Raw genomic sequence first — 12,202 nt, forward strand, 5'->3', positions numbered from 1 at the left:
AGATTAATAGTCGCACCTCTCCAAGTTGCATCATTCAAGCTAACTACGTTGGGATGTGATTTAGTTTGTGATGATGCAAACTTGTGTATGTGTAAAGTGTGACACCATTAAGCCACACAAAGGAAAAATTTTGTCACGTGTACATCATCTGGGCATCACATGTATAAGTGCCCTAGGTTGCCTCTCCCATTCAGTTAGGGACACATACTTTCCCTGATCTTTCTCTTGTTGCTGACATGCTTGTAGAAACTGTTCTTGTTACCCTTCGTGCCCCTTGCAGCTGCAACTCCAATTGCACTTTGGCTTCCTTGATTTTATCCGGGTATTAGCTGAGCAGTATTTTTGTACTCTTCCCTAGTCATTTGTCCAAGTTTCTACTTCTTGTAGGCTTACTTTCTGTGTTTTAGGTCAATTAAGATTTCCCTGCTAGGCTAACCTGGTGTTACCATACTTGCTACTCTTCTTGCACTTCATTCCTGTTCCCTCAGTGAGGTTTTTTAAAAGCACAATCAGCTGTCCTGGACTCCTTTCCCTTTCAGACAGTCCTCCCAGGGGATCCTGCCCATCAGTTCCCAGAGTGAGCTGAAGCCTGCTTTTCTGAAGTCCAGGGCCCTTACTCTGCTGTTCTTCTTCCTTTCCTCAGGATCCTAAACTCAATCATTAGGATCCTGAACTTCATTATAAAACAATCTGCACTGCTGTGAAATAGGAGCTTCATTACTCAGACCAGCTAACAGGCAGTAGATTTGCAGAACAAAGGATAGTTTGATTGGTGGAACTTCAAGATAATTAAGAAGAAGAAAGGGTCAATAACACCTGGACAATGAATCCTGTACAAGGGATCACGTAGATTATAATGAGCCATGAAGCCAATTAACTCCATCAACACCACCTAATGAGAAATGCTGCTGCTATTGTCAAGCAGCTGCTTTTAACCTTTGAGTGGACCAGGAATCAAAGTGGGTACAAGTGTACCAGTGCAGCCCCCTGGATCTTCCCCTGGTGCTAGTACATTGTAAGCATAGGAGAGGGTCCAAAAAGTGATCAACACATCAAAATTTTGTAGTGTACAAAAGGCCTTATACATTCAAGTGCCATCAAATGTCAAGGCAATTTGACATCTGGTGTTAATTATAGATCTTCAGTTAAACCAATTCAAAGAGTTAGTTTAATATTCATGGAAGAAAATTACATAACACCATACAGTTTTTACGATAGAGCCCGATAAAATCCCAGACATTGGAAATGGCTGAAAAATAGGACAGAATTTTAGAGAGAATTCTCACAGAATTTCTCTCTTCTTTTTTGTCAGTATTTTGCAGAAAAGATTTTTTTCATATCCACATTTTGAAATATTTTTACCACTTTTAATTAAAAAGGCAATTAACATAAAGTTTTTATTTTAAATAGAGTTTGCCTTCTGCCCATTACTGTGTATTTTACAAGCCGTGTTATGTTTGGTGCAAACTAAATTGCAGTGTTTTATGGATGTATTAATTCATATGATTTCTAAGGCTTTGAGCCTTCACCTGTTAAAATCAATGTATGGGTCTGGCTGTTATAAACAGGGCACATCTACATGAGACATTTACTTTGGAGCTGACTCATTAGCTCTGCAGTAAATGTCTCCATGTCTACACATGTGCCCCAGTTAGAGTGCAGGCAAGGCTCTTTGGGTAAACATGGTATCTTGTATCAGACTAGCTAAATATCTGGAAAAAAATGTTCTTTGCAAGCTGTCAGGCACAAAGACCCTTTTTCAGGCATAGGTAAAGTCTGTTGGTGTTTGTGTGCTCTCCTGGGTGCAACAGAAGCCAATATGCAAAATGCAGGTCTGTGAAAATGCAAAACAGAGTGCAGGAAAATAATGAATTCCACAGTAGAGTAGTACTTACAAATACATGCACTATGCTGCTGCAGAGTTTTTGCGTGAGCAGCAGTGCATGTACTGACTGACTGGCTGGGGCATTACAGCACTTCAGTGCAGGGGTTGCCTGCCAGCTAGTCCTGCACTGAAATACACTTGTGCCTCTGGCAGCCCCTCTGCAGGGCATTGAGCCTGGTCAGAGCAATTCTGGGCTGGCAGGCTGACCCAGGGTCCCTGTGCCACCTGGGGCTGCTCTGATCAGGCTTCACAAGCTTGTGCATGAATAAACTCTGGAGCTGATTCTCCAAAGTTAATTCTTCCCAGGTGCACATTCAAAAGGTACACCTGGGAGCAAGAACTGCAGCAAAAAAAGTTGCAGGGAGCAAGCAGACTAGCATGTATTAAGTGCCCTCTTGGTACTGTGATGTGTCCTTTCAGGTGAGGATTACCTCCTTAACATAGCCTGACTTTAATAGGTCACAACCTAATGATTTGCACCTGCTGCAAGCGGAGGTGGGACCAACCCTAAATTAACAATACCTTATGTGGGAGAATTGTCATCAAATTCTTAGATAATAACTACACATTTTATGATGACAATTAAAGCAAGGGCAAATTTCCCCTTCTCAAGGTCCCCTCTGCATGCATCTTTCTTTACACATTATTAAAGAGAAGGACTAGAGTCCTAGTCTTCAGAGTATGCTGACACACCTCTGTTAGCAGCAGGGGACTGACTAGTTACCTGCTGACTAGAGTGGCAGGAAAGAGTTAAACTGGGAGAAAGAGGAGGTTGAGGGCATTGGAGGCCCTCAGGGTTGGAGAACACAAAATTGCACATCATGGTCCTGCCTCTTGGCTATCTTCTCCATGTCTCCCTTGACCAGGGAAATGAAAGGCTGGTATGACTGGCTGCATCTCAGTCCCTAGGGTACTCAGCCGGGCTGGAAAGCCCCATGAATGGCGGTGGGAGGCTCTGTGCCAGCGGGACGAGGGGCTAATGAGCGGCCGGCACAGCTCCAGTCCCCCAGCAGCCCCTCGGGCGCCGCAGAGGAGGGGAAAGGTGCGCCCCGCCGAAGTTTGCCGGGAGCGGCGAAGCGCCAGAGCGCAGTAGCGGCGCACGCGGAGTCGGCGGCGCGGCGCTGGAGTCCCCGGGCGCCGCCGCCAGCCGCTGCCTGCGCTCGGAGCGGCTCCTGCGGCCGCCGGGGTGACTTAGCAACAGCTGCAGCATCTGTGCGCCCGCCTCGGCCAGCGGCAGCCGCTGCGCCCGCCGCCGCCGGCTCAGGTAAGGGCACGAGCATCCCGCGCCGGGCCGTGGCGGCGACTGCGGGTCCCCGTGGGGAGCGGGGGCAGTGGCCCCCGCGCCCACTGCAGCAGCCGGGCGGAGAGGAGCGCTCGGCGGCTCCCCCCAGGTGCTGCCGGCGTGTCATGAGGTGACCTTGAGCGGCTCCGCAGCGCTGGGGCTGCCGGGCCGGGAGACTCGCGGAGCGGCGCGCGTTGCGGGGCTGCGGCGGCCGGCGGGGGGGAGCCGGCGGCCGCGGCGGAGCGGACGGGCGAGGGTCCAAGGGCTGCGGGCGAGCCGGAGCTGGCCGCAGAGGCAGCGGAGCGGGGTGCCGCGCGAGGCCGAGCCTCTCCGGCGGTGCTCGCGGTGCGGGCGAGAGGCGGCTCCGGCCGGGGCTGTGGGGACCCGGGCCGCCCTGCAGGCCAGTCCAGACGCTGAGCTGCGGCAGGCGAAGCCCGGGGTGGAGCTGACCCCGGGGGCGCAGCGCTGCGGCTGCCTGGCGCGGTCCTGCCGGGGCGAGAAAGCGCTGAGGGCCGGGCCCGGCGCTGCGCGCCCCCGCCGGGAGCAGGAGCGAAACTTTGCCAGGGCCCTGCCAGCCTGCGCTGCCGTCCCCGTCCGGCCCCTTCGCAGCGTGGGCTTTTTGTTTGTTTTTTCTTTATTTCAAGGAGAAACTGGGACCAGAGACTTGTTCTTTTTGTACCGAGCTCTAGAGCGCCTCCCCCCTCCCCCGGCTGGGGCGCGGAGGCTCGTCACGCAGAGCCCGCGCGCGCCCGGGCAGCCCGTCGCTTTGCTCTGGCTGAATAGGAGTCAGAGGTAGAAGGAGAATCGCAAGAAATACCCGCGCTTTATTTTCCAGAGGTTGGGGTCGCCTTTGTGGCTCGGCGTAGACTGTTGTGACCCTAAGTCCCCGTGCGGCGTTATTGTCATCTGGGGATTTCGAAGCGTTTACAAACGGTAACGAATGCAGCTTCGTAATGCCGGCATGTGGTGGTGCTGGCATCGGTGTGCGTGTTGTATATGCGTAGCTAAAGCCAAGTGAAGAAGGATAGCAGTTTGTCACAGGTCACCTAGGAAGTTGGTAGCTAAACTGCAAATGTAATTGGCTCAATCACCTGCTTTAACCTCACCTCAGTCCATTTCCCCCACCCCTCCTATTTGCCCCATGACCCCAGATTTCTGCTGGCATTATTGCAAGGTAGAATAAAAACTAATTATGGTTTTCCAGTGAAGCAGTGACTTAATTGAAGAATACTTCATTTTTGTAGTGTGATTTCAGAATGTAGATTAGTGTGGGGCTCTCTGTATGAGCAGCATCCAGAAGGTTGTTTGTAAAAATCCAGAAGGTTGTTTGTACGGGGCAGAATCATACCTGTCACTTAGTTCTGTTTGTATCAGCATAATCATCAGTGTTTTCAAAATTTAATTTTCTATGCATGTAACAAAAAACATGAGCAAGTTATCTCCATATACAAGCACAAAGAAAGAAAGCTAACTTTTCATTAGAAATTTTAACTATGTTGTACATCCCATCTCAGAAAATTACATTTTAGAAAAATATTTTTGTACCTAACATGTAATTTCTAGCATAACTTAGACGTAGAGATGTTCGCTACTTCTCCAAATAGAGATGTTCTAAATGACTGTATTAAAAAGATGCAAGAACTACTAGCAACGATAGTCTGGGAATTGTAATGTGCTTCTAAAGCAGTAAAACATACATTAGAAACAGTTCAAATGTTAAGACTGCTACTATTTGCTTCTATGAAATTTTTGTTGTGAGGAAATAAGCAGTTCTCTGAAACAGCTTTTAAAACGATGATAATATTTTGGGGACAAATCTGGCAAAACTTTTTAATCATGTCCTCCAAAGTCCTTCTAAGTCTGGTAGGACTACTTGCACTTGGAAGTGTTTTCAGGATTAAGAACTTGGTATGTCATCCTGCAAATGCATACACACTGGAGTAAGTTTAGTTTGACTACTCTCATGAATATGACAACTGTACTCCTATCATAGTTTTTTGTAAGATTCACATTTGTGACTAATGGCTGACGTTGTTTGCATGGGGTCAGATGTGTACTTGTTTGTTCTATGGATAAAGTATTATTTGGATTCAGGATGTGATGCCCAGTTCCATCCTTTTACTGCATGAAGCTATGGGAAACAATACTGGTAGCTTCTTAATATGTATTTTGCCTTTATTTAAAAAAAAATCTGTCTTGTTTTGCTCAAACATGAATTACGGTGACTTTCTTGAATGAACTGTTCCATATGATTTTCGGCTTACATTATTTCTTTACTTTGCTCATGTGTCTTAACCAGTACAGCACTCTTCCAGCTATCCAAACTCTGCTAATCTGACACTCATCCAAACATCCCTCAACATTATTCACACACTGCTTTATCTTATCATCCAATCATCTAAATTCCTTTTTATCCAAATATTTTGTGTATTTGACACTTGTCATTGTAATGAGTTGTGATGCTGTCACATCCGTATTTAATGGGTTTGTTTTGTCAACTGATATGGTGCTTGGCATGTTTGAATGTTACCTTTTTAGTTGTTGCTGATGAAGGAACTAGTGTTGCAAAAAATTAATACCTCAGTAATTCTACTGTTGTGCATTGCCTGGTTGAAGTCGATGGGACTGCTGAGCAGAGTACAGAAAACCATGTGGTTAGATGCTTCCTAACCTACGGCGTACCCGAATAAACAACGAGAGAAGACAGTGCTGCTTTTGTATGTCTCTAAATTACAAATAGACTTTTAAACAGAATAAATGAACATGAAGTTAAAGTATATGAGATTAGAAAACTCTATACTTTTCAAATATGCCTTAGAAGCTTACGATTAATAAAGGTTGATGAAAATACAAAAAAGACCTATGAAGTTTATACTAGTATTAAACAAGGCAAGTCTTCAACCATTAGCTAAATCAGGACTTAAATAAAAGAAACTTCATTTAAATGTAAATTTTCTTAGTTTCCTTATTCCCTTCCTAAATAATCAGCTCACAGCAGTCCAGCTATCTCAATTCAATAGCAAAACTTACTATGTTGTGGTCTAAAAAAAACCTTTGTTTTTGTGGTCTAAAACAACAGCTATGTAAGACCTTAAATGCCTATATACCAATGTTTGTAGTATGGGGAACAGACAGGAGGAACTCACCCTCAGAGTAGCCAGTTCAAACCCAGACATCATAGGGCTTATAGAAACATGGTGGGATTCATCCCACGGCTGGGCAGTTAGCATTAGGGGCTATAGGCTTTACAGGCGGGATAGAGTGCCACACCCCAACCTTTCCTTTCTTCTCTGTCAAGGAGCAATACACATCCTCCGCCAGCAGAATGGGGTCAGAGGGAAGGGCAAGCTGAAGTGCTCTGGGTCAAGATACAAGGGGGCTGTGGCGAGAGGGATCTAATGGTGGGGGTCTACTACAGACCCCCCAACCAAGGGGAGGAGCTGGACTGGGAATTTTTGGGCCAGCTTGCACAGAGGCACTTAAGGCAAGGGATGTAGTTGTCATGGGTGATTTAAGTTACCCGGATATCTGCTGGGAGGAACAGTCAGCCAGGTTGGACCGTTCCAGGAGGTTCCTGGCTGAGATACAGGACCTCCACTTAATTCAGGAGGTGCACAGTCCCACCAGAGGAAATGCCCTGTTGGGCCTGGTCCTGGCCACAGGCGACAACCTGGTAACGGGCCTCCAGGTCCTTGACCACCTGGGTGATAGCAATCACCGTTTGCTGGAATTCACCATCCAGCGCAGGGTGTCAAGGGCCTGCAGCAAGGCGGTAGCCCTAGACTTCAAGAGGGCCAACTTCAATGAGTTGAGGAGATCAGTGGGAGAGGCGTTGGGGTTCTTGAGGGCAGGGGAGCTCAGTGCGCAAGATGAGTGGTCATTTCTTAAGGAGATGATATGCAGGCCCCCCTTGGGCCCTGAGTATCAACAAGAAGCAAGGGGGGCAAGAGTGCCCAAAAGCCCCTCTAGCTCACCAAGGGTGTCTGGGAATGTCTCATTGCCGAAAAGGCGGCGTGCACCCGGTGGAAGAGGGGGTGCTATCACCAAAGAGGAGTATACCTCCTCTGCTTGGGCCTGATCTTAGTGTCCAAGATCAAAGATAATAAAAAGTCCTTTTTCAAATATATAGGGAGGATGAAGACGGCACTGGGAAACATGGGGCCCCTGCAAGATTCTTTGGGCAGTCTGGTGGTTGCGCCAGAGGAGAAAGCAGACCTCTCTAACCAATTCTTCACCTCCATTTTCTTGTGCAGGGACTGGGACTTCCCCACTGTGATGCAAGATGGACTTGAGGGGAATGCCTCCAGACCTCAGGTTGGGGAGGACCAGGTTAGAGAGCTTCTGGAGGGGCTGGACATGTTCAGATCAGCAGGTCCAGATGCTCTCCACCCCAGGGTGTTGAGGGAGCTATCAGAGGTTATTGCAGGGTCCTTGGGACGGCTTTACGAGTGCTCGTGGTGCTCAGGCCAGGTGCCAGATGATTGGAAGGTAGCCAATGTGGTCCCCATCTTTAAAATAGGGAGGAGGGAGGACCTGGGCAACCATAGGCCTGTCAGTCTTACCTCAATCCTAGGGAAACTCTTTGAGAAGATCATCAAGGAGCACATCTGTGATGGGCTGGCTTCAGGGATGATGCTCAAGGGCAACCAGCATGGTTTCATTAGGGGCAGGTCATGTCAGACCAACCTGATTGCCTTTTATGATCAGGTCACAGAAGCATTGGATGCAGGTGTCGCCATGGATGTAGTCTTTCTGGACTTCAGCAAGGCCTTTGACACTGTCTCCCACCCCATCATTATTAAAAAACTAGGCGACTGTGGCATTGATGCCTACACAGTCAGATGGATTGCAGATTGGCTGAAGGGTTGTACTCAGAGGGTGGTGGTGGATGGGTCGTATTCGACCTGGGGGGAGGTGGGAAGCGAAGTCCCCCAGGGCTCGGTCCTTGGGCCTGCGCTGTTCAATCTCTTTATCAGCGATTTGGATGATGGGGTGAAAAGCAACCTGTTTAAATTTGCTGATGATGCCAAGATTTGGGGTGAGGTGAGCATGCTAGTAGGGAGGGAAAGACTGCAGCAAGACCTGGATAGGTTACAGGGGTGGGCTAACAAAAACAGGATGCATTTCAATACTGACAAGTGCGGGGTGCTGCACTTGGGCAGTAGTAACCAGCAGCACACTTATAAGATGGGGAAACTCCCTTTTTGAGAGGACAGAGGCAGAAAGGGATCTTGCAGTCATTATTGACTCCAAGAAGAACATGGGCTGACAATGCGAGGTCACAGTTGGCAGGGCTCACCGGACCTTATCATGCATCCACAGATGCATTTCAGGCAGGGCCAAGGAGGTGGTCCTCCCCCCTCAATGCAACAGTGGTCAGGCCACAGCTGGAGTACTGTGTCCAGTTCTGTGCGCCCCACTTCAGGAGGGATGTGGACAACATTCAGAGGGTCCAGAGGAGGGCCACCCGCATGATCATGGGACTACAGGGCAGACCCTACAATGAGAGACTGCGGGAGTTGAACCTGTTCAGCCTTCACAAGAGAAGGCTGAGGGGGGACCTGGTGACCATCTATAAATTCACCAGGGGGGACCAGAAGGGTTTGGGAGAGACCTTGTTTCCCCTAGCATCCCCTGGCATAACAAGGAATAACAGCCACAAGTTGTTGGAGGGTAGGTTTAGATTAGACATCCATAAGAACTACTTCACAGTTAGGGCAGCTAGGATCTGGAACCAACTTCCAAGGGAAGTGGTGCTGGCTCCTACCCTGGGGGTCTTTAAGAAGAGGCTTGATGCCTACCTGGCTGGAGTCATTTGAGCTCAGTTTTTCTCCTGCCCGGGGGGTGGGGTGGGGGGTCAGATTTGAAGATCTACAAGGTCCCTTCCAACCCTACTTCTGTGATTCTATGACCTTGCAATCTGGATGGCAAGTTGCAGTAAATGCACGCAGTTCTTAAATTTCAAAACACAAATTTGAAAAATCCCAAGTAATGTCTTTTCAAAGTAAAATAAAGCTTCTAAGGACATTTGGACAGCAATCTTAACAATAATACTGAATACTTAGCAAATGCTTTAAGTGTTTTTTGTTTTTTTTTAAATTGGGGCTCAGATAAATATTGAGATCCTAAATGCATTGTTCATATTGTAATTACTACTTTTCCAATAAGTGGAGGGGTTTGATGTTTTCTCTTAAATGTAGTATTAGTAACATTTCTAGCATTGCATCATTAGAGTTCTGTAGTGAAACCTCTGAGTTTAAGGTTACCATATTTCCAGGTCCAAAAAAAGAGGATACCTGTGTGTGTGGGGGGGGGGGGCGGGGAACAGAATAATTGCATGCTGCCACATGTATCAGGGTTGTCTTAAAGCTTCTTCAGAGGCATTGGATGTTGGCTGCAGCCAAGGCTGAGATTTTTGGCTTGGGTGTGCCAGTGTTCTCATGGGACCTTATCCTCTAGTGAAACCTCTGAGTTTAAGGTTACCATATTTCCAGGTCCAAAAAAAGAGGACGCCTGTGGGGGGGGGATGGGGAAGGGAGGTATGATGGTGGGGGAGCAGTGATATGCTGGTGTCCTGCTGCTGCCTATTCTGTTGCCCCTCACTCCCAACCCATTGATCCTAGCCCTACCAGTGCACCTTACTCCCAAAAAGCAGAACCCTGCCCCACTCTGCCGCTGGTGACCCTCACTCCTGACCTGCAGCCCCCTGGTACTGCCAGTGCCCCACACACCCAACCCACAGGCACCTGTGGCCCCTCAATCCTGATCCACAGCCCCCTGCCCTCTTTCCCCCCCAGCCCTGCCAGTACCCCTCACTCCTGACCCTCTGTGCACCCTGCTACCTCAAATTCTGACCCTCTGTGCACCCTGCTACCTCAGATTACCCTCCCCCTGCTCCCACCAGGAGAGCAAAGCAAAATCACAAACTCAGCTCCCAATCACATGTATACTGTGCTATGTATTCTGGGAACTGCAGTTCTACCTAGCAGCAACCATGTTGAAAACAGACCAGGGGAGGAAATCCCGGACTTCTTGCTTGCATTTAAAAAAATCCACCCACTTGCAGCACAGGGGGCCAAAAAAGAAGATGCATCTGAGAAAAGCCAGACATATGGTAAACCTGCTAGAGGGTCTTGCCCCTCCATTCAGGATAAAACTGATCTCCATATTTGGAATCAGAAAGGAATTTTACCCCATAGTCAGATTGGTATGGACTGTGGGGGTTTTTGTCATCCTCTGTAGCAGGTGGCGTGGCTCTTCCTGGGATCTCTTGAGCACGTATTAACAGCCTTTAACACCAGCAGGACATTGGCTGCCATGGTTCCCCTACTTTATCTGTGGTGTGTCAGAGTTGATGCTATAGTTTTGTTAAGAAGTTAGACGGTGAATTTGTATAGGGTGGTTTGGATAAAGATCATCTTGCCTCATGCAAGGGCATGGGTGACTGGTGCGTCCTGAGACTGGGTAGGCACAATTTGTGGGTGGCAGTGTTGGTGGGGTGGGAAGCAGTAACTGCCTGCAGGAGCTGGTGGCAGTGGTGGGGGTGGTGGCTAGCAGTGACTGTCTGCAGAAGCCAGTGTTGGAGGTGGCCAATATCAGGGGGGCATGCCCCCCCACCAGGTGCCTATGTGCAGGGGGGTTGGACTAGATGACCTGTGGAGATCCTTACATCCCTGTTTCTCTATGATTCCTTCACTGAATTCAGCACTGATGAGGCCTCACCTGGAGTACTGTGTCCAATTCTGTACCCCATGCTTCAAGAACTCTATGGGCAGGTAGATCCAGAGGGGGTGCAGTGGTGCAGTTCCACCCCTGCTTTGATTCCTGTGCCACTCAAACTTTAAAACTTGATACAGGCAGGGACATTTCTATTCAGTCAGAGCTGGCACAGTCATTTGACTTAATGGCTCATTATTTCCCTGATTCCTGCTAATCATTCTCCACTCCACAGGTGTTAACAACCCTCCCTCCTTTCCAATGCTCTTGAAGTTCCATTATTCAAGCTATCCTTTCTTCTACAGTTTTGCTGCCTGTTAGCTCTTCATGGCAATGTCTGTCTTCTGAGAACTGGACCTGTTTGTGCTTTTAGGTCTAACTCGCGGCATATCACAAAAAGTGCCATGAATTAGATTGATCCTCCCAACCCAATAGAGGTTAGCTGTGTTGCATTGGGAAGGTGGGAGGATCGAGCTCCAATCTGGAGCTGATCCAGGGAGAGAGCCTTAGTGGGCAGCCCGCTCTCACCCCTCACAAACCTGGGGCTATGTGCAGTGGCGAGGAGCCATCCCCCCTCCTCGCTCTCCTATGTGCCCCGGATGAGCCGCTTGCAGCTCCTGGCCCTGGGGTTGTATTCACTACTCTGTCTGGGCAGCCCCTGCTCCTCTTTCTCCCTCACTGTGGGGGCCTCGATCTTCCCCCCACATGCCCCTTCCTCCTTCCCACCACAGACTTACTAGATGCTCCGACTTACGGCAGCATTCCTGGCCGTAAGCATACTGCAGCTGCATATATGCACTTGGCATTTTATTGGTAACACTGTCAGCTACACCAACCAAAAAAGTCTATTACTAGTAATGCTAATTTACTTTTTGTTAGTGCTGATCTAATATATCGGTGCACATCTGATGACTTACGAGGAACAGTTGAAAAAACTAGGTTTATTTAGTCTAGAAAAGAGAAGATTAAGGAGAGGGAATACGTGAAGAGAGATTATAGAGAGGCTGGACATGGGCTTTTGTCTCTGGCCATGAAGGACAGGACTAGGAGCAATGGCTTCAAGCTGCATAAGGGGAAATTTAGGTTTGAGAGTGTTTGTTTACATGGCCCCCTCCCTTCTCTCCCTGCTCACCCTTCAGGGCCAGCCATGTAAAGACTCCCTCCGCTGCTGCCACCACCGCCTCCAGTGTGGGGGGGCTCTCTGCCCCTGCCTGCCTCCGCCTTGCAGCAGGGCTCCCCTCCCCTCCCTCACTCTCCCTGCCAACTGTTGTTGGGGCCAGGTGGTAGGGAGGTGCCACCTCTATGACCCCCTCTCCCTT

General features: G+C 48.7%; 1 protein-coding gene across 6 annotated transcripts in view; it reads left to right on the top strand.

Moving 5' to 3' along the window:
• The first annotated feature begins 2,963 nt into the window (after window positions 1–2,963).
• The window catches only part of ATP2B2 (ATPase plasma membrane Ca2+ transporting 2), a 1,084,469-nt gene continuing 1,075,230 nt past the window's right edge, over window positions 2,964–12,202 (top strand). For all 6 annotated transcript variants that reach the window (XM_090021539.1, XM_090021533.1, XM_090021535.1 and 3 more), the window contains exon 1: window positions 2,964–3,149. The gene's annotated coding sequence lies outside the window, so the exon portion shown is untranslated. The remainder of the gene's footprint in view (window positions 3,150–12,202) is intronic.

This window comes from Crocodylus siamensis, chromosome 11 (assembly GCF_052110815.1).
Source record: "Crocodylus siamensis isolate JL-2025a chromosome 11, ASM5211081v1, whole genome shotgun sequence".
Lineage (NCBI taxonomy): Eukaryota > Metazoa > Chordata > Crocodylia > Crocodylidae > Crocodylus > Crocodylus siamensis.